This window comes from Crocuta crocuta, unplaced genomic scaffold (genome assembly GCF_008692635.1).
Source record: "Crocuta crocuta isolate KB4526 unplaced genomic scaffold, BGI_CrCroc_1.0 scaffold383, whole genome shotgun sequence".
Taxonomy (NCBI): domain Eukaryota; kingdom Metazoa; phylum Chordata; class Mammalia; order Carnivora; family Hyaenidae; genus Crocuta; species Crocuta crocuta.
In genome coordinates this window covers 1,033,535-1,054,285 of record NW_027531897.1, presented here as the reverse complement: position 1 = coordinate 1,054,285, position 20,751 = coordinate 1,033,535, and positions in this window count along the sequence as shown.

Below are 20,751 nucleotides of genomic sequence, written 5' to 3'. Positions count from 1 at the left end.
CAGCACTGTAATAAAATAAATGTCTATTGCTCTAAGCCACCCAATTTATGGTACTTTGTTATGGCAGCCCTAGAGGAAAAAATAAAGTAAGTATTAAAATACTTACAATTTCTGGTAGGCTTCATGACTAAGAAGACAAAAGAGGACGCTGTTAGCAAAGACAAGCAGAGGAGAAAGCATGGGAGCCAGGTTGGGTAGGAGCCGGGTTGTCTTAGTCTGCTGGAGCTGCTGGAGCAAAATCTCATTGACTGGGTGGCTTATAAACAACACACATTTAGTTCTCATAGCTCTGGAGGCTGGGAAGTTCAAGATCAAAGCATCAGTAGTCATGTAGTCATGACCCATTTCTTAGTTCGTAGATGGCCCTACAACCTCACAAGACAGGGCAGAGAAGGGAACTTTCTGAACTTATTTTTTTTTAAATAAATTATGAGGGCTCCACTCTCATGACCTAGACACCTCTCAAAGGCCCACCCTCCAAATATATACTGATTTAACATAAATGTTGGGGAATACAAATATTCAGTCTGGAACACTGGTCCTTAGTCAATCTAGACTCCCTTAAGTCAACACCAAGCAACTACTTTAGGGACCACATTTGCTCCAGCTCTTCCAGGAAATTTGATTCCACCTTGATCATCTACTGCTCATTAAAAGAGAACTTCTTATCCCTGTGCACATTTGCATGTGGAAATCTTGGGTATAGCTGAGTTTGTTCTGCATGTTTCTGGGTAAGCATCAGTCCATGCAATGTGCTTCTGGCTGTAGTCCATTTCCTGCGTTCAATAACAACATAGCAAGTGCAGCTGTTGATAGTGTACCTTGATATGCTAGGGCTACCCCGTTAGGTGAATTGGTTAGAAAACATCTAAACCAGGGAGAAAAGAAGTTGTGTTGGGAGGCTGGGAGTGGAGAAATGGTCAGAGAGCAGAAGAGAAGCTTCTAGAAAACAAAGGATAATGTGTATTCACAGAGGAGAAAAGTGAAGTTCTTATTTATTCTATCAACTGTACCTATATGCCAGATATTTAACATCTCTACTGATATCTAATCCTAACAAAGTCTTTGGGTATGGGTGTCATGCCCATAAAAGCATAATGAAATTGAAGTCCTGAGAGCTTAAATAATCTGCTCCAAGTGACACAGCCACTAAGTGGCAGAACTAGGATGTCAATCCAGTTATGTCTGATTCCTGACCCTCACTTGCAGTGAGAACTCAATCAGAGATAAATCTGATAAATTCAGATTTATCAGAATCAAGGAAGGAAGATAGATTCTCCTATTTCCAACTTTAAATTGGAGGTAGCCACATCTTTTACATTGCATAATGGGAGTTGGACATTGATACTAAGAAGGTTAGACCAACATGTACTGGTTAAAATAATGACTGACTGAGACCTGGGGTTTAGGAAATTACCATGACACTTTCCCCTCTCCATAATAACAGGACCCCCAATTTTTTAATTAGATTCATGATCACATTTCTTGGTTTCTTTACAGCTTGATGTAACCATGTCTCTAATTGCTGACCAATGAGAAATAGAGGGAACTATCATGCCATTTCAGTAAACTCCCTTAAAGAAAGCTTAAGATATCCTCTGTCTCTTTCTTCTCCACCCCTTCTTCCTTTCTTGGCACTTGGATAGGATGTTGAATTCCAACCACCATGTTGGACCCTGAGGACAAAAATCCCACTCTAGCGATACCAGAGCACTGAGTAGAAGAGACCAAGTCCTGAGGATTTTGTGAAACAGAGTTGTCAGTCAGTCCTCAACTGCCCGCCTCCCACATGTTCACAAGAGAGAAATAAATGTCTATCTTATTTGAGCTACTGTAATTTGAGTCTTTGTTACTGGAAGCCAATACTTATCCTAATGATGTAGTTTCATCATAAAGAGACACTCCACTAAAAGCAAAGGATGAACAGGGATTGACCTGTGCCATCTGGTTCCCATATAATAGAGGCTTCTGTCCTTTTAACAAACAAACAAACAAAAAGGATGCCTCCTTCTTTATATTTCCTAGGTACCTTGATAGACTCCCCCTTCCCCCACAGAAAGCCTAAAGCCCTCAGGTCAACTACTGGGTACTCAATTCCCATCTATTGCCAATAATGTCAATAAAATGTTTTTACACTTTCTTATTTTTCTCCATTTCTTCATTTTTCTCAGTCACTGCTACTTTTACTGGTATATGCTCTATAATCTGGTCTGTCAAAAACAGTGATGAGGGGTGACGTCATTGCCTTGTTCCTGGTCTTAGTGGGAGACATTACGCTATATATTTTCCATGCAGATCTCAGAAAATCCTTGCAAAGACTCTGTGAGACAAGAACTATTGTAATTCTTATTTTTTCATCTAAGGATACTAAAACCCAGGGAGGTCATGCCCAAGGTTACATGTCTTATACGTGGTGAGAGGTGAGATTTGAGCTCTCAGATTCTGCCTCCAATATCTGGCTTCTTAGCTACTTTTTCAGGCACTAAGACATCCTGTGAAAAAGAATCAAGATCCAGAGCCCCGCTACTTGGACTTTTCAGCAAGTATACAGATCCACAGAGGTATGAAAATGAGCACATACTGCAAAAGCTACTCCACTGACTTTAACATTTAGAATCTATCTCAATTAGACCTTAACAGATAAAGCTCAGGGGAATCAGTCTGGTGAATTCACCATATTTCTCTCTTATAATTAATTTAGTCATACATATTCTCCTAGACGTGACACTATTAGCAGTCACACAACAGAAATTAATGTGATGCCACCCTAGACTTCTGAGGTCTCTGTTCTAAAATGCAATGACCTTGCAGCCTGCATGGACCAGTTGGTTGAATGTCCGACATCAGCTCAGGTCATGATCTCACAGTTTCTGAGTTTGAGCCCCACATTGTGCTTGCTGCTGTTAGGGCAGATCCTGCTTCAGAGCCTCTGTTCCCCTCTCTCTCTGTCTTTCCCTCACTTGCACTCTTACTCTCAAAAGTAAATTAATTTAAGAAACCTTAAAAATTTTTTCTTAATAAATAAGATGGTCATTTTGAAACTACAAATACAGGTAGTAACATCCTCTGAAGTCATTTAGCAACAAGAGCAAACCTGATGACACCATGTATATTGTCACCACAGGTGACATCCTCTGCTTGTGTTGTGATGGCTCAACTGCTGTAGTTGGTGGGAGAAGAAACAAATTGCTCCTCACCCACATGACCAGAAACAATTTTTAAGGGAGATTAGATTTTAGGAAGGGCTTCTCTTTAAGCAAGAAAAGTAGCACTTCTTTCTGTGTAAACTTCGCACTAAATGAGATTCACCTAAGTTTTGGCTTAGATGTCAAGAGCTGGAAGATAAATTTTGCTGAATTCTGAAAATGCACTCAGTTCACTGAGTAGCTTATGGGGGGGAGGGCGGGGAAATGGGTTAAATTATCTGATCATTACATCTCTGTCCCAAATAAAGTGACTGGTGTGAATATCAGGATCCCGAATGAGGGTCTGAGCTATGTACTTCCTACACACTCAGCTGTTCCTCTGGGTCTGAGTGGAAGGGGGGGTGGGGGGTGGGGAGATGTAGTTCATTTGCAGAAGGACCACAGGTGTCCTACAGGAGTGATTGACGGCGGTGAGGCTGAGAGAGGCCTCCACTGTTGGAATTAAGTCTGCTCTAGCACCCTAGTCCTGCACTCAGGTTCACTGTCAGGGAGAGGCTGTAGGTACTGTGTTAATTTCTTGCAGCTGCTGTAACAAGTTACCACACCCCAGGGGCTTAAAACACACATTCACTTTTAGCTCCGCAGGCTACAAATACAAAACCACTATCACTGGGTGGAAGTCAAGGTGTTGGCAAGACCATGAGGGAGGCTCTCAGAGCAAATTTGCTCTTTGCCTCTCGTAGCTTCTGGGTGCCATATAGCACTCCTTGGCCTGTGGCCATGTGACTCCACTCTTCAAGCTCTGCATCCTTAAACCTCTGTCTCTGCTCTGGCTTCACACAGCCTTCTCCTCTGCACCACTCTTATTAGGATACATGTGATTACATTGGGATCCCACTCTGATAACCCAGGACAATCTCCCCATCTCAAGAGGCTTGAACTAAATCACAGCTGCAAAGATTTTGCCATATAAGTTAACATTCACACATTCCAGGGATTAAGACCTAATATCTTTGGGGACTACTATTCAGCCTACTCAGGAACAGAAGCCTGACCATGGAGTCTGTGGGGAATATGCTCTTGGCCAGGTCTCCAGAAATTACTCTATCTTTCTAATGAAGGACTTCAGCTAAACAATGCTCTAATTACAGTGCTCTATGTCAATCTGCTATTTAAATGCAATTTAAGGTTGCTAATATAGCTAAGGAAATATAGATTTGCTCATCATTCAGCTACTTTCTATCGAGTAGTCAACTCTCAAACTATTTGGTTTTTGCCTGGAGCATTATTTCAATTTAATTAAGTCTGTAAAGAGGAATGGAAGTGTATTTATGTGGAATCAAGTTACAAAATGTTAAATATAGTATACGTTTTCTGAGGTGTGGCTCATTCGTGACTTCCGTTCCTATCATCTGTGTTTGCACAGCTGGTAACTGTAAATTCTACATAAAAACACCGTTTGAAAAACCAGCAGACATTTCACTGACCTTGGGGGTGAATGTGTCACTGCTTAATTCTATATTGATCTATACTCTAGTCTGTTGACTTTGTAGGAAGGTGATGGCTGTGGTGTTACTCACTTAGGGGGGGTCCAATGTTGGCCCAGCCTGTCACAGCACAAGATATGTGAACCATGTCCAGAACTTTTTCTCTGTGACCTAACTACAGAGATGAATACTGACCTGTCCCATTTGTTTAAGAAAAGGTATAATCCTGCCACTGGGGAAGGAGCAGGGCAGGTGGGGGAGGGGAGAGATAATGCTCAGAGAGTTCAAAGTTCAGTTACAGCCTTAGTTAACCTCAAACTCAGGGATGTGGAGGCCAAGGATGTTATTCACCCAAGCATCAGAACACACCCTCTTTCTAACCACCATCTTCCTATCAGAGAAGGCTCTATTGCCCTGCACTCTAGCCCTTTATCAGCAGTTGTTTCCTTTCATATTCTTTTCTAATAGCCTGGAAGGGGGATCTCGGTCCTAAGACTGGCCCTGAGTACAGTTAGCAAAGCCTTGCAATGAAAATGCCTGCCCAAGTCCCTCCTCTTCAGTTTCTAAAAGACTCAGAATGGCTTGCGAAGGAAAATGGATCTTCTGGATCTTCAGCAGCTGCCTACCAACCCCCTTACCCCAGCAGCTCCTGCCTACCCCCACAAAAAGCATGTACTCCACTTCATGAGGACCTGAGAGGCTGCCAGTCAATGGCTGACAGAAATGGAAAATCGATTTCAGATTTCTCTCCGCTGGAACTAAGTATATTCCTTAGAAACAATGAATTATGAGGTCATCGAGGGCTTGTTCTTTCTCCTGCTTGCAGAGACATTTTAATTGAAGGAAAAGTGACGAATGAACAGGACATTCTAATTCCAGTGATGTGCTTTTTCCCATTTTAATGTCAGCTGAACCACAAAAATGTTCATTTTTCTCTCTTCATTACTCCTCAGGGTTCAGGAAGAACAGTGTTGCCAAAGAGGAAAAAAACTGGGTAACTCCTCCTCCCTCCACCCAGCTTCCAAAACATGAAGTAAGATGCAGCTCTGGCCTCAGCCAGCCTGTGTTTTTACTCTTGATGCAGCCATTCTACTCACTAGTACTCGTGAGTACTAGTAATAGTACTAGGGTACTCGTAAGCAACATTCTCCACACTTCTTAGAGAACAGTGGGACACAAGGGCAAAGGTCATTCAGAACCCACAACACTGAACATGGGCAGGTTTGATATGCAAAAAATAAGTAGTTCCCTTAGCAAGCCTTTCAACAAACAAACTCACAACTCCTGCCCACTCTGCCCAGGTCCACAGGTACCATCTAGTGAGTGCCGGGTATGATTCTGATCCTGTTAAAATCCTGTGTACAGACAGTGTCTCATCTAATCCTTGTAAGAGCCCACAGACATCCCACAATTAGTAAACTGTCGAGCTGGGATTAGAACCCAGGTAACCCAGTCTGCATTCTTAAACCGTGGGCTCTTATCCAGCTGTTCCCAAACATCTGCACAAATTGCAAATCACCTGAAGGGGTTGTCAAACCAGAATGCTGAGCCTCACCCCAGAATGTCTGATTCAGTAGGTTGGGAATTCACACTTTGAGAACCACTACTCTAGCATCTCATCCTGATGATCAACAGACGTATTCTAAAAGCTCTATTCACAGAAGAACCTCAAATACAGAAAGCCATTCTAGGACCCCTGTTCCTTTCTCTACTTCCTAAGAAAAAATCTGAGAACAGTGGCTGGTGTACCCAATGCCAGGCAGAGAAATAGAAAAATGGATGAAGTTAGAGATACACATTTGTCTTCTAACAAGTTCTCAGTTCAGATAAAACTGTCTAGAGTGGCCCAGAACACCCATCCTTAAGATCATAGCTATGCCCTTTGAAGTGACTGCCTCTTTCACATGGGCAGGAGTTGATTCTATGGGAATCACTCTCTCTTCTCTATCATCCCAGCTCTTGTATGAGTGCTCATAATTGAAAGTACTCTGTGTTTTCTCTTTCTGAAGCTACCCTGGCCCTACCATTTTTGAGTCACAGTGAACATAGCCACTGATGCACCAGCACAACAGCGGCAACTATCACTGAGTTGTAGCTTTTCTATCTCTGTGAGGGCGTGACCCACTGTCTCATATTCTCTGTCTCTTTCTTGCATTATTATTGCTCACTGTTTTCTCATGTATTAGCTAACTATTGGTTGATTCAATAAGGAACCTGACACAGTATCATAAAATGAAATACCTAACATAGACACAGCCCAATACTTTGACTACACTGGGCAAGGATCTCACATGACTCTCTTCCCACACTTTTCTTTCCCCAACAACATCCGTGCCTTGGGCCTGAAACAGCCACCCTTTTCCTCTCTCGCACTCCCTTGGGAAACTGAAGATTTTGAGAATGGAGCACAATTATACAATTCCCTCCAGGGATGGAGGGGACTTCTATAACATTCCTGAACCCCGATAAAACCAGACCATATCTCCATAACCTCATGGAGCTACTGTGAAGCAGGTGTGCTCCTCAGAAAAGAAGCTTGACAGGACAAAAGTCTACAGACTAAGGTTCCATGTTTTAATACCAAAAAGTTAGAAGACAATAATGGGAGGTAAGGCTTTAAGTAAGGTTCTAGCTATGCTATTCAATGTAGCCATCATAATGGCTCTGAGAGCTTGGTCTTATTATTCCCACTTCATAGTCAGAAAAGCTGAGGCTAAGAAGTTATGATTTGCCCAAGAGCAAATTGAGCCAAGGCTGGAATCCAGTCTTGTCTTTCTTGTATATTCTATGGCTTTCTTAAAAAAGGATATAGTAAATAAGGATGGCAAAATGAAGGACAAATACAAGCAACCTTTCAAGGAAAATAAGAAAGAACAGTCAATGGAAAAATATCAAAGCCGTTTGTTTACACGGGTCACAGAACCAGTACATTTCCAATTCTGACACCATTTCCAAAGTGTTTTTTCTTTGACATACCGCCAATCAATCAACTCAGTTCTCTGTGGACACTAACCAGATGTCCCACAAAGTTAACTCAATTCTGACATGACCTACCTGGAGCCAGCATCAGATTCCACAGGGTAAGGACCCAGGCCCATAAGACCACCCTTTGGATGCCAAATGCAGGTCAAGATTATTACCTCTGCTTCTGACTGGCTACAAAAGAGGAGTTTCCACGACTGCCTCCTTGGGTTCAATTGATTTGCAAGTGCTGCTCACAGAACCCAGGAGATCAGTTCCCTTACTGGATTGTCAGTCTATTACCAAGGAAATCACAGGATTCAAATCAACAGCCAGAGGAAGATACAGAGGGCAAAATCCCAAAGTCAGGAGCTTCTTTCTGTGTAGAGTTCTGGCACATGGATGGATTCTGGTCCATTGACCCAGAAACTCTCTGAAATCCTGCTTTTTGGGGGGTTTGTGAAAGCTTCACTACCCAGGCATGATTGGTTACATCACAGGCCATTGGTAACTGAACTTGGGCCTCTGGCCTCTTCTGACACAAGGTCAGAGGGTGGGGCTAACCAACCCAACCCTCTAATCAGGTTAGTTCCCCCTAGCAACCAGCAGCTTACACTCCTTGGTTACCTGGAGCTCTCCTCATTAACGGAATAAAAGACATCTTAATCAACTGATAGCTTCTCTTACAAAATTCCAAGGGATTTTGGAGTTCTGTGTCAAGAAGGAAGAGGAAAACCAAACATGCATTTCTTACTATAAATCATAATATCACAACATTTAAAAACCATTAAGTACAAGCAAAAATTGAAAAATAAAGAGAGATTTGAGAAGTATTAAGAGATACTAACAGAAAGTTTCAGGAAAGACTGGAGTCCAATCTTTGCTAACAAGTAGCAAAAGAGAATGGGCAACAAATGCTTACCTGTGAATATATGAATATACATAATAAAGACGTGGAGAAACAGGACTCCCACTACGAAGAATGGGAATATGGACAAAACCAACTAAAATAAAGTATTTCTTTTGTTTCTTTAACGTTTGTTTATTTTTGAGAGACAGAAAGAGAGCAATGGTGGGGGAGGAGCAGAGAGGCAGACACAGAATCTGAAGAAGGCTCCAAGCTCTGAGCTGTCAGCACAGAGCCCTGAAGTGGGGCTCGAACTCGCGATCTGTGAGATCATGCGCTCAGGTCAGATGCTTACTGACTGAGCCACCAGGTGCCCCATAAAGTATTTCTTTAGTCTTGTTAAAACGGAAGTGGAACAAGAAATAGAAATAAGCATGTTATATAAATGGTAAATCCTAGAAATGTGTAAAAGAATCAAAAAAATAAATTGCCTAAAGCAGGGAAAGGAGAGGGAGGAGAAGGAGAAGAAAAGAGAGGGGGAGGAAAGGAGTGTAAGGGAGGGAAGATGGGAGGAACAAGACACAGGAGAAGAGACAGAATTTTTTTAAATGTTTCCAAAGAACAGGCATGCAATTATTCTGATGTTTATAGAAACATTGATTTTCTGTTAATGAGGGAGAATGCCAATACAAAATGCCTTTAATAATTTCAAAATAAAACTACACAGACAGGCTGAAGTGGCAATATCAGCAAGGTGTTCTTCAGAGGAAGGAACTCTGTGAATTGAAAGGCCAGGCTGAACTTTTGTCTTCAAGGTGCCGCAAAGAACCCCAGCGAATTCAATTGCCTTCCCTTTGCTTTTCTCCAGCTCATTACTGAGGTACAAGCCAGCAAGATGCTGTCATAATGCCCAGCCTGTAAAGGGATGGTTGGGAAGACACACCTGCTACTCTTTCTTTTATAGTTAGGAGCAAACAGTGCAAGTGAGGATTTATATCATGTCTGAAAATGCCCCAAACGCCATCACTGTCTATAGGATAACTGGTGTGGACAGCCCAGCCCCAGATACAGATCCCACATGGAACCTATCTGATGCAGCTGTTTTTATGGACTATAGGATAGTAATTGAGGTTAATTGCCACTGAAAGACACACCGTATGATCTTTTTATGTCCGTTTAGCGAGATGGTTCCAGCATCCAGATCTTTTCCCAGGGGCACCGCAGTGATTTGCTCTCACACTTTATGTGCTCCTTACATTTATGGGTTATGCACAAGCTAATGGGGCTAATTGTTATTGCTCCAGTGGAGGCCCCTTTAACATTTTCCCCTACCTCCTGCCTAAATGTCAAACCCATTGTCTTCTTGTGCTTTAGTTTTTCCACATTTTGTAGTCCTCACCTTTGAATTGCAGTTCGAAAGAAAAAAAAAAAAAGTGAGCCTGAGTGGAGGTTGGCAGCCTTGACTGTTGCTCTCTGCTCAAGAGAGATTTTGTTTTTCGAGTCATAGAAAAAAAATGATTTAAGAAAAAGAATCCTCAGCACTCAGGCTCTGCCTTCTAGCTTCAAAGCCTTTTACAAGCTGCAATTCATTAAACGCAATAATCATTTGAGGCCAGTGGACCGACCTCTGCAGAGAGAGAGGCCAGGCCCTCCCACCCCACCCTCTTTCTCTTTGTGTTCCCAGCCACAGAGAGCAGGAGGGGGTGGAATAATGGTGCTCCCTCCAGGCAGGCCGCCCGTGGCCCTCAGCCCAGGCCTGCTTTTCTTCTCTTCCTTGCCAGGGCTCCACGCTCCACTTACCCATTGGGTACAGGCTCTTCTCTCCTCGGGGCTGCATTTGTGTGCTTTTCACAAAATGGTCTGCCCACATTTTTATTTCCTTTAGACAAATGAAGAATTTCCTAGCCACAGTGCCCAACCAAGCCTAACATTTGCCCCACGGGACAGATTCCTCCCGCTTGGCCACTCAAGGGCAGAGAACCAAGAGGTATCACACCCCACTGTCACCAAGAGAGAGCCAATGTGCCCCCACAACCTGCATGGTCCATTGTGTCCACGTGTGCCCTTTCCATCCCAGCCAGATCTACTTAGCCCTTGGCAGTCTCCCATCCACTGCTGTCAAGGGTTGCCTCCACGGGGCGGGTGTGAGCATGGCTGACTGTGGTTCTTTGGTATGGGGGTCACTGAAATGAGAAGTATGTGGTCTATGGAGGTCCCCTGGGTCATTCCACAGTTTGGAAGACCTATTTCTTTTGCCTTCTGTTCTTCTACATGTACCCTAACCAGACCATTCCTTGGACAGAGGGGAAAAATAATAAAGCACCCACAAGGCCCAACGATGGCATATTACATTTCATAATAAAACACCAAATTACTTTTTATAGTTCTTTCTTTCCAGTTGCCTTTGCTCTCTGCAATTCTGCCCACTAGTTTTTGGGGGGGGGGGGAAGGATAATGCCCCCTTAAAACACTACATTAATGATTCCAGTATAAGAAGGCAAATTTTTCATCTACTTTTAACAGCTGATCATTTCATAATGTTACTAAAAACATTCGTGCATTTCATCCACACAACAGCCTTAAAAGCAGAAACTTGTGCCAGGATCTTCACAGCCAATGTTCAGGTGGATGAAAGATGAATAAACATACCCACAGCCAGTCCTGACTGCTTCCTACCCTCACCTTCTCTACCTCCCACCCCACCTCTCTGCTTTTTCCTCATCCCACCAGAAAAGTCCTGGGAAGTCCACCTCCCAGGCACTCATTTTCTCCAGTGCTCTCTCCTCTTGCCCAATTTATATGCTGCCCCACATTTAAGGCCCCACACCACTCCCAGCAACTCCATGAAGGCTTTTCTATCCTGCTCCAGCCCAAATGGATCCTTCCCTTCTTTGAATCATGAAAATGTTCAAAATTATAATTTTGAACTTGAAAGAGCCTTAAACTCCAACTCTTTCTATTTAAAACAGAAAATTGCATCTCTGTGTGCTGAAGTGACTTTCTCTATGTCACAGCTAGTTTGTAGCAAGGCAAGACAAGAATTCGAGTCTCCTGACCGTGACCTGCCTTACCACTTCCCCCTCAAAGATTGCCAGAGACAGGGATGCCTGGAGATCACCAAGGGCATCATGCATGGCACATTTAACCTCCCTAATCTGCTATCATGCATGACACATCTAATCTCTCCAACGCTTTCAGCAGAATACATTTCATTCCACTCTGAATCAGACTCTTGCCTCCATCTGCATTCATTCTTATAGTACTCAATATTGCCTTGCTCTGAACATCTCCAGCAAGTTCTGTCATGAGCCCTTGCTGTTCACTTTTCCTCCTTTCTCCCCAGTTCTGCACTTCTGTGCTTAGGTCACCAGCTGGGCCCCCTCTGGACACAGAGCAATCAGGTGTGTTAGCTAACACATTCAGAGTTAAAACCTATCACTTTAGAGTGACATTAATTGGTGCCAATGGGACCATGAAGACAAATTATACCATAAGACTTAGTTTTAAGGAGGAAGTAGAGATGTCTCAGAATAGACTTGTATTGATCTTTCTCTTTTTAGGGGCGCCTGGGTGGCTCAGTTAAGCATCTGACTCTTGATTTTGGCTCAAGTCATGATCTCATGGTTCCTGGGAGCAAGCCCGACATTGCGTCTTTGAGGACAGCGGGAAGCTTGTTTGGGATTCTCTCTCTCCTTCTTTTTCTGCGCCCCCTTCCCCCCTCCCCCCACCGTGCTCTCTCTCTCTCTCTAAAAATAAATAAATAAACTTAACAAAAACTTTTAAACAATTTCAAGCTTATAGAAAAGCTTCAACAGTGCAAAGAACTTTTTCCTTGAACTTTTTGAGAGTAAGTGGTTGACATGATGCGTCATAACCTTCAAATACTCTCGTGTGTTACTCCTACTGGAGAAGACATTGTCCTACATAACCACAATACAAACATCAAAATCCAGACATTCACACTGATGTACCACTAGTATCTCATCTTCAGACCCCATTCAAGTTTTACCAATTGTCTCCAAAAGGCTCTTTATGACAAAAGCATCTAATCCAGGATCATACTTAGATTTAATTGTCACAACTTTTAATGCAAATTGATAACACTTAAGAACCTAGAACTTCCAGGGGTGCCTGGGTGGCTCAGTCGGTTAAGCAGCCTACTTTGGCTCAGGTCATGATCTCACAGTTCATGAATTTGAGTCCTACATCAGGCTCTGTGCTGACAGCTCAGAGCCTGGAGCATGCTTCAGATTGTGTGTCTCCCTCTCTGCCCCTCCCCTGCTCATGCTCAGTCTCCCTCTCTCTCAAAAATAAACATTAAAAAATTTTTTTTACTAAAAAAAGAACCTAGAACTTCTGAAAGTTCTAGAATTTACAGAAGCACAATAATAGGAAAAGATTTTAACAAAATACTCCTTGTTTTTGATAGATCAAGGGGCAAAAAATAAGTAAGAAGAAAGAGAATTAGAGAAATACAATTGATATAGTTGTCTCATTTCATATATATATTGACTTCTGTAGGATATAAGCAGATAAATATTTCCCCCCATAATTGACATGCTTTGGGTCACAGAGAAAACAGCACTAAGTTTCCCAAATAAAATATTTTGTACTTTATTTTAATAATAAAAATATAAAACATTTAAATCACTACTTGATTATCCAAACAAGTTTTTAAAAATTACCCTTGAGGCCGAGAAAAATGATTAAAGAATACTCAGAGAATAATAATAATGATAACACCATGTTTTATAATCTGAAAATATAATCATATTTTATGGGGCCAATGCAATCAGGAGCATATTTGTAACATTAAATGTATTTTTAAAGAAAGTGAAATGTACTAAAAACTTACTGAAGACATTATAAAGAAAGTCAAAATACCAAAATAAAGAGGAAGATGACTTATTAAAGAAGACACAAAAACTAGTGAAGTAAAATTGAAAGAAAAGAGAAAACCTGATAAATAAATAGAAGAGCTGGATAAATCTATGATCACTGAAGTAAAGTGGTACTGCTTCAGAATTGTACAGAAAGATCAGTGAAATTCTATAAAGTGCCCAGAAACAGAGTTCATGTATAAGTATTTCCTGTATCAACAAGGTGGCATTATATACAAACAAAGGATGTCTCTATTACTCAATAAATGGACTTGGGAAAATAATTTGGGAAATGGAATTAGATTTCCTACCTTATCCTGTGGAGCCTTAAATCACAAATAGATTAAGGAGTTACTTGTGACATTAAAAAATTATTTCTAAATACTAGGGGGAAAAAGATGAGTATTATACCCTACAGTGGAAATAAACTACTTAAGTAGCATCCAGTATACAAAATAGCATCAAGACACTCTAAAGGTAAAAGATTAATACATTAGATTATATGACATTTAAATAGTTATAAACTAAAATTAAAGGAAAATGACAAATTAGCAAAGTATTTGCATTATATAAAACAAATAGAAGATATCCTAATATATAAATAGCTCTAATAGAGCAATTAAAAATAGGAAGACACCACTTATTGGTGATATGTATCTATATAGTTCATCAACAAATAAATAAAAACAATACCAAATCACACTAAGAGGCAAAAAGTTTCAAATTAAAGTCATAAAGTAGAACAATAAGCTTTTCGTTTTGACAAAGATTAACAAAGATACAGTCTATCCAATGTTAAACTGTAAAATATATATTTCATATACTACTGATACAAATATAATTTAGAATGATCTTACTGGTAAGAAATAATGTAGTATGTATAAAAAATTTAATGAGCATATGCCACTACTAGAAATGTATTTTAAAGATATAATTATGAAAGTGAGCAAAGATTTATGTTAAAAAGAGACAACCTAAATGTCCAACAATGGGGGTTTGATTGAGTAAATTATGGTGCATGAAGAAAAGGGAATAATATTCAGCTATTAAAATCATTTTGCAGAAAAACATAGAACACTGAGTGTAAAAAGTAGGGTATAATAGAATATGGTTCCTCCGTTAGTTAAAAATATGTATATACATAGTATATAATTTCTTTATGCATAAGAAAAAAACAGATGAATTTATACCAAAGTGTTACACATTAACAATAATTATCCCTATTTGAATGATTTTTGTTTTTCTATTGGTGATTTTTGTATTTTCCATGTTTGTTATTGTGAGCATGGGTATTTTTATAAATAAGAAAAGAAAATCTACTATTTAAAACATGATTTGAGCCCTTTAATGACAGTTACTGAATGTTTTTTTCCCAAACATTGCTGGCAATGAGCTTGGCTCACAGTGAAAGCTAGGTCTACTCAGGTTTGCTTCTCCTCCTCCCATCTCTGCCCATCTACCATTCCTCCCATGCTCTGCATCCCCAGAGTGCTCCTCTGTACACTTTACACACAAACAGCTCCTTCTCTGAGCCCTTTCCTGGGTTCCTAGCGAAGAAAGGTTTGGGAAGCCGTATCAGGCCTTGGGCTTTGACAGCAGCTCCGATCTTCTTCTCTAGACCCCTAGGCAGCCCACAATCAGGCAGACTCTCATCCCTGCATGACTCTCCTGAGTCCCAGCCAGCCCCAACACAATGGGAACTTCAGAGTTCTATGGAAAGGAAGCCAAGCCAAGAGCTCAGCATGGTCAGAACAAAGTGTCTGAGCTACAGAGCAGAGTGTAGCCTGTAGCGATTGCTGTCAGTATCTGTATGTCCAGGGCTCACAACAGAGCCCCATGGAAGAGCAGTGACTAACCAGAGCATCTGAGGCCAGCCTGAGATGGTTTGCTCACAACCAGACAAAAGTCTTACTGCAGTAATTGAGGTTAATTATGCAGAACAAAACTAAGAAGACATTGTCACTGTCCTATGCACACGGCCTGGATGGGCCTGGCTTCTCTGGATTTCTGTAAGAAAAAGAGTGAGAGGACATGAACAGTAGGTAGAGTGGGTTCCAGGCTGCCAAGCAGTGTCATTTTGGAGGCGTCTATTAGCCTCTAAGTCTCTCCCCAGCTAGCTTCTGTCCACTAAAACAATGTCTAGATGCCTTAACACCATCACTTCCCAACAGTCTCTATGGGTGGATTTGGTGCCTTCTCCCTAGAGGATGCTTTAGAAACAGAAAGGTGGCCAGGTGTGTTCTGAAGATGTTTTCTAAGTGAACAGATCTAGGAGGAGACCCTGTGCGGTGAGGGGCCACTGCAAGGCTCTGGGACTAACAGGGAAGAGAGAGAAACAAAAACAAACAAACAAAAAAGAATGTCTAAAGCACGGTGAAAGGGTTCCGGGTAATAGTTTTCCTGACTTTTTGTCCTGGCCCAGCCCTGGGTTTGGGGTTTCTGCCTGTTCTCAGTGCTTGCCTTAGTGGGGTGGCATACAGGGAAATAGAGCCATCTTGTTTGATTTGCTGGGCTCAGGGTAGGGTTATCCAGCTGAGTTCCAGTTGAATTCTTGCTATGCATTGAAGGTAATAGTCACTATAAGTTTGATTATTTGGAAGGAAATTTAATATAAAATCTATAGGGGTTTAATATTCTTTTGAGTCAACTCATTTTCACATGTTTAGATCCAAAGATTTTGCTTCAGTGGCAGGGACTCATCTTTCCTGTCCCTTTCATTACTTATCAAAGCTTACGTGTCGAATATCCTAGCTCTCTGAAAGCCTCCTGCTTCAGGGAGTGGAGGATGGAGAGTGACTGGTATACCAGAAAAGCCAACAATTGAACATCACTAGGTGCAAGTAATGTATCAGCCCACATACATTATAATGTATTCCGGATCACAAAAGTCATATTATTTTCACTTCACCTAATGGGTTGAGGAAGGATCTTGAACCATAGCGTTGGGTGATGGGAACTGATTGCACTTAAAGATGCAGAGAGCCCCCAAATTAATTGTAGCTCATGTCTACCCTCAAAGTCTCAAGGATCCCAGGCTGCTCCAGATGAGTCATATGCAGAGCCACAGCCACATCTACTCCACATAATTTAAGAAAACACCCTTCTATTCTGTATTGTCCACATCTGTTGCTTCAGTGAACTTTTCCCGTTGGTCTATGAAAAATTTAGGAAACAGTGTTCCCTTTGAGGAAGCAATTTCAAAAACTCATGCATGATTCAGTAAAGCCTTCTCAGAAAACATCTCCTATCAATGGACTTCAAGAATGCACAAATGTCTTCCTTGTCCCTTGCATGTTGCTCTAAGTTGTAAACATAATAATCATAAACCACACTTGCTATATTGTTGTCACTTACACAGTATTTGTGATGATATATCCATTTTCTAAAAGATCAGAGAAGCTGGTTCTGTCTGTACCTAGAATAGTAGCAGACCCCTGACATATGAGGAATTGGGAAATGGATAGAAAGTGTGAGAAAGTGTCCCCCTGTCTTGAGAGCTTCCTTACTTAATTCAAGTCTTGTATTTGCTTTGGGCTTACAATTGATCCAGTAGGTCTTCTCTGTATGAGCATCATTTCAGTCCCACAGATAGCTCTGGTTCCGGGTTTCCCTTTAATGCAAATAATTGTACAGATCGCCTCATTGCTCCCATTTCTGTCTGTGGGAGGAGTTGTAAAATAAATTCAGCTCAATGTCTTATGTCCAATTACAGGGATTCTCTTTAAACAATCAGAATTTGAGAATAACCTAAGTCAGTACTAACCGCTAGCATAAGTATATGTACACAGATACAACTGAATTGAAAGAAAAATAATCTTTATATTTATAATGAATTCATTTTTGACAGTGGTGTCAAGGAAGTTCAATGGGAAAAGAATAGTCTTTTTAACATCTGGTGCTAGGAAAATTGGATATCTATATGCAAAGGGTGAACTTGGACCTCACATTATACACAAAAGTTAGCTTAAGATGGATCAGAGACCTAAAAGTTGAAATATAAAACATTTAGAAGAAAACAGGAGAAAATCTTCAAGATCTTCAGTTGGCAAAGACTTCCTAGATAGAACACCAAGAAAGAACACTACAAAAAGAAAAAAAAATTGAAATTGGACTTTAGGAAAATTCAAAACTTTTGTGCCTCAAAAGACATTAAGAAAATGAAACTAGGCCACAGAATGGGAGAAAATATTTTTACAAATTACATAACTTACAAAAGGCTTGTATCCAGAACATACAAAATAAAAAATCTTCTTACAATTCAATAATAAAAATATGAACAACTCAATTAAAAATGGACCAAAGATATAAATAAACATCTCACCAAAAAATATATTGAATGCCTAATAAGCACACAAAAAGATGGTCCACATCATTAGTCACTAGAAAAATGCAAATCAAAACCACACAGAGATATCATACTAGACCCAGAAGAATGGCTGTCAAAGAGACAGATAATAGAATATACTGTCCAGGATGTGGAGAAATAGAAACCCTCACCACAGTGCTGGTGGAAATTTAAAATGGTATGGGTGCTTTCGAAAAAAGTTTGATAGTTTTTTAAAACTTAAACATAAATGTACCATAGGGCCCAGAAACTCCCGACCTATATATCTAACCAAGAGAAAGGACAACATGTGTCCATGCAAAGATGTGCACTCAAATGTTCAAAGCAACATTATTTATAATAACCTAAAATGTCCATAAATGGGCAAATAGATAAATGAAAGGTGGTTTATACAACAATGGAGTATTCTCAGCAATAAAAACAAGTGAAATATTGAAAATGCAACAACATTAATGAATCTCAAAAACATTTTCAGTTAAAGAAGCCAGATCCAAACACATCATATATTGAATAATTCCGTGTATATGACATGTCCAGAAAAGGCAAATCTACAGAAATGGAAAGCAGATTAGTGGTTGTTTGAGGCTCAGGTTAGAAACAGGATAAATTGTAAATGGACATGAGAAATCTTATTGGAGGGATGGTGTTTTAAAATGATTATTGTGCTGTTACATCACTCAATAAATCTACCAAAAAAAAAAAATCACCAAATGTTACACTTAAAATGAGTGAATTTCATGATATGTAAACTTTACCTCCATAAAGTTAAGTCAGTCGCAACCAAAGTAAATGCAATGAAAGAAAATTGTAAAGCTAAACTCTCTATCTCAATTTCAAATGTTTTTTAATCCTTATTAACACACACACACAGGGAAGGAGAGAGAACAGTTTTCCAACTGCAAAAAAAAAAAAAAGAGAGAGAGAGAGAGAGAATGTCTTTATGTCTTTTCTGGAAGTACAAGATGATCCATTAACAAAAAACAAATTCAAACTAACCTAGCCATAACCAAAGAGAATGCTAGTTATCTTCCTGCTTTGCTTTTTCTTTCTTTTTTTTTTTTTTCGGTAAAAGATATCATATATCAGTAAGAATCAGTCCTGAATCTTGTATTCTTAAATTACATACTAGGGCAACCAGCCATATTTTCCTCAAAGATCTTTTCCAAACAGAAGGAAAAGCAGGAAGGAAACTCATGGGGAAAAGGGATGGGAGGGAGGCATAAAGAAAAGCTAACAAACTAGAAGAAGAGACAAAGCTTTCAAGAGTTGAAGAACCTGAAGCCAAACTCCAAGGTTGGACAAATCTCACAATGGTGAATTCAAATTCCCATAGCTCCAACTCTTAGAGTCAATTTTCAGGAAGAAGAGCCCATGGCCACTCCTCTCCCTTAGCACACATGCTCTCTGACACTATCCGTGAATGAATACAAACACAGAAGTTATACCCCAGGATTCCAAGCAAAAGCCCAGCTGCCCCCATCCCTAGGTTGATTAGCCCTAGGAACCATCAAAGTGATGAAGCGTTCTACCCTCTGGTGGCCAGGGCAATATGCAAACCACTACCTACTTATGGAAGGCCCCAATCCTGAGGAGAATATTTCTCTGTCTTTTGCCATCAGTGTCCAAGCCTAAAGTCAGATTATTGTTTATAGGGTCCTGTGATCTCTTTACCAATCCTGTCTTTTTTTTTTTTTTCCTTTTGAGAGGGTGCTGATTATTAGACAATCAAGATTCATCTAAAGAAGAAATATTAATTTCTTCATGTTTCAGAACATGTGTCTGCAAGATCAAACCCTGTGGCTGCTTCTCTCCAGAGTTAGCCCTGGGATGATAATCAAGGTATATCTGTGATTAACTTATTGTCAATCTCTGACTGGATCCCAATCAATGGTACTTCCCATTGCATCCAACTAGAAGAATTGCAGTTGGGCAGGACTTGAAGAGGAATCATGCTGTGGACATTACATGGATCTAATTCTCTTTTAAGACCTGGGAACTTTTTTTTTTTTTGGTAGGCTGGAGAGAAGGGTGTGAGAAATGAACCTCCTCCTGACACAAAGAAGCAGTTCTGGTAACTGTTTATTTTACCCACAAAAGCTCTGCATGTCTATCAGACAAAAGGTGGTTTGTTCCTTTACAGACTCATTGATAGTGTGGAATTGGCTGAGGTGGTTCCAAAAGGTGTTTGGCCACTGCAAATGTATGAGCTTGGAGAAGGGCTTGCCAAATCCTGTTAAGGTTTATAGAAGTCAAGAAGCCATGGCATTCCAGCTCTGGTCATATTTCTCAAGTTCGGCTTAAGTTTTGTGCTTGCAGTTGACTGGCTTTTTGTATTTTGATTTTCATTAACACAGAAGGCTTGCTGTTGGCAATAACGCCTTGGAACGTCCTTGCTGGAGCTTAACATTTCAGCACATTTCTCATTGCCTAATGATGGAGTTGTGGTTTGCCAGGAAGGGACTGTTAACGCTTTCCTCCTAGAACTGGGTAGAACTATCCTCATGCAAACCTCAGCTAGTTCAAACAGAGCTTCTGTAATGGCAAAGGGAGAGAAAAGCTGCTATAAATACTTTTATAGGCTGCATAGGTGATTTACAACCCGCTTTATTAATCCTATAAAAAAGGCACAGCTGAACGCCTTTAAGTTACATGCATACAGATGACTAATTAAATACACAGTTAAAAGTCTTGACCTAGCACAATTCTGACCATTAAAGAAATAAGTCTTGAATTCCCCCCTAGGCAAAAGTTTTTGGATGAATTTGTGGGTGGAGGAGGAGTGGGAGGGAGGTGGAGGGGGAAGGTTGACATGGTCGGTGATGGCAGGTGAGAGAGCCAAGGGGGAAATGGGGTTCTGCTGGTTCATGTTTACCCACTCTTCACTACACTTACTAAAGACAACACGGGAGCCTTAGGACTGCCCAACACTGCCAAAGGCTGCTTTCTCTGACTTCTGACAATGACTATGCCATGGTTAGGTTGACTGGGAATGAATTAAATTGCCTTTGGATACAGAAAAATAATAAAATCCTAGCATTCAGGTTGGGAAAGATCCTACTAGCAGCCTTTCTCACCCAACTCAGAA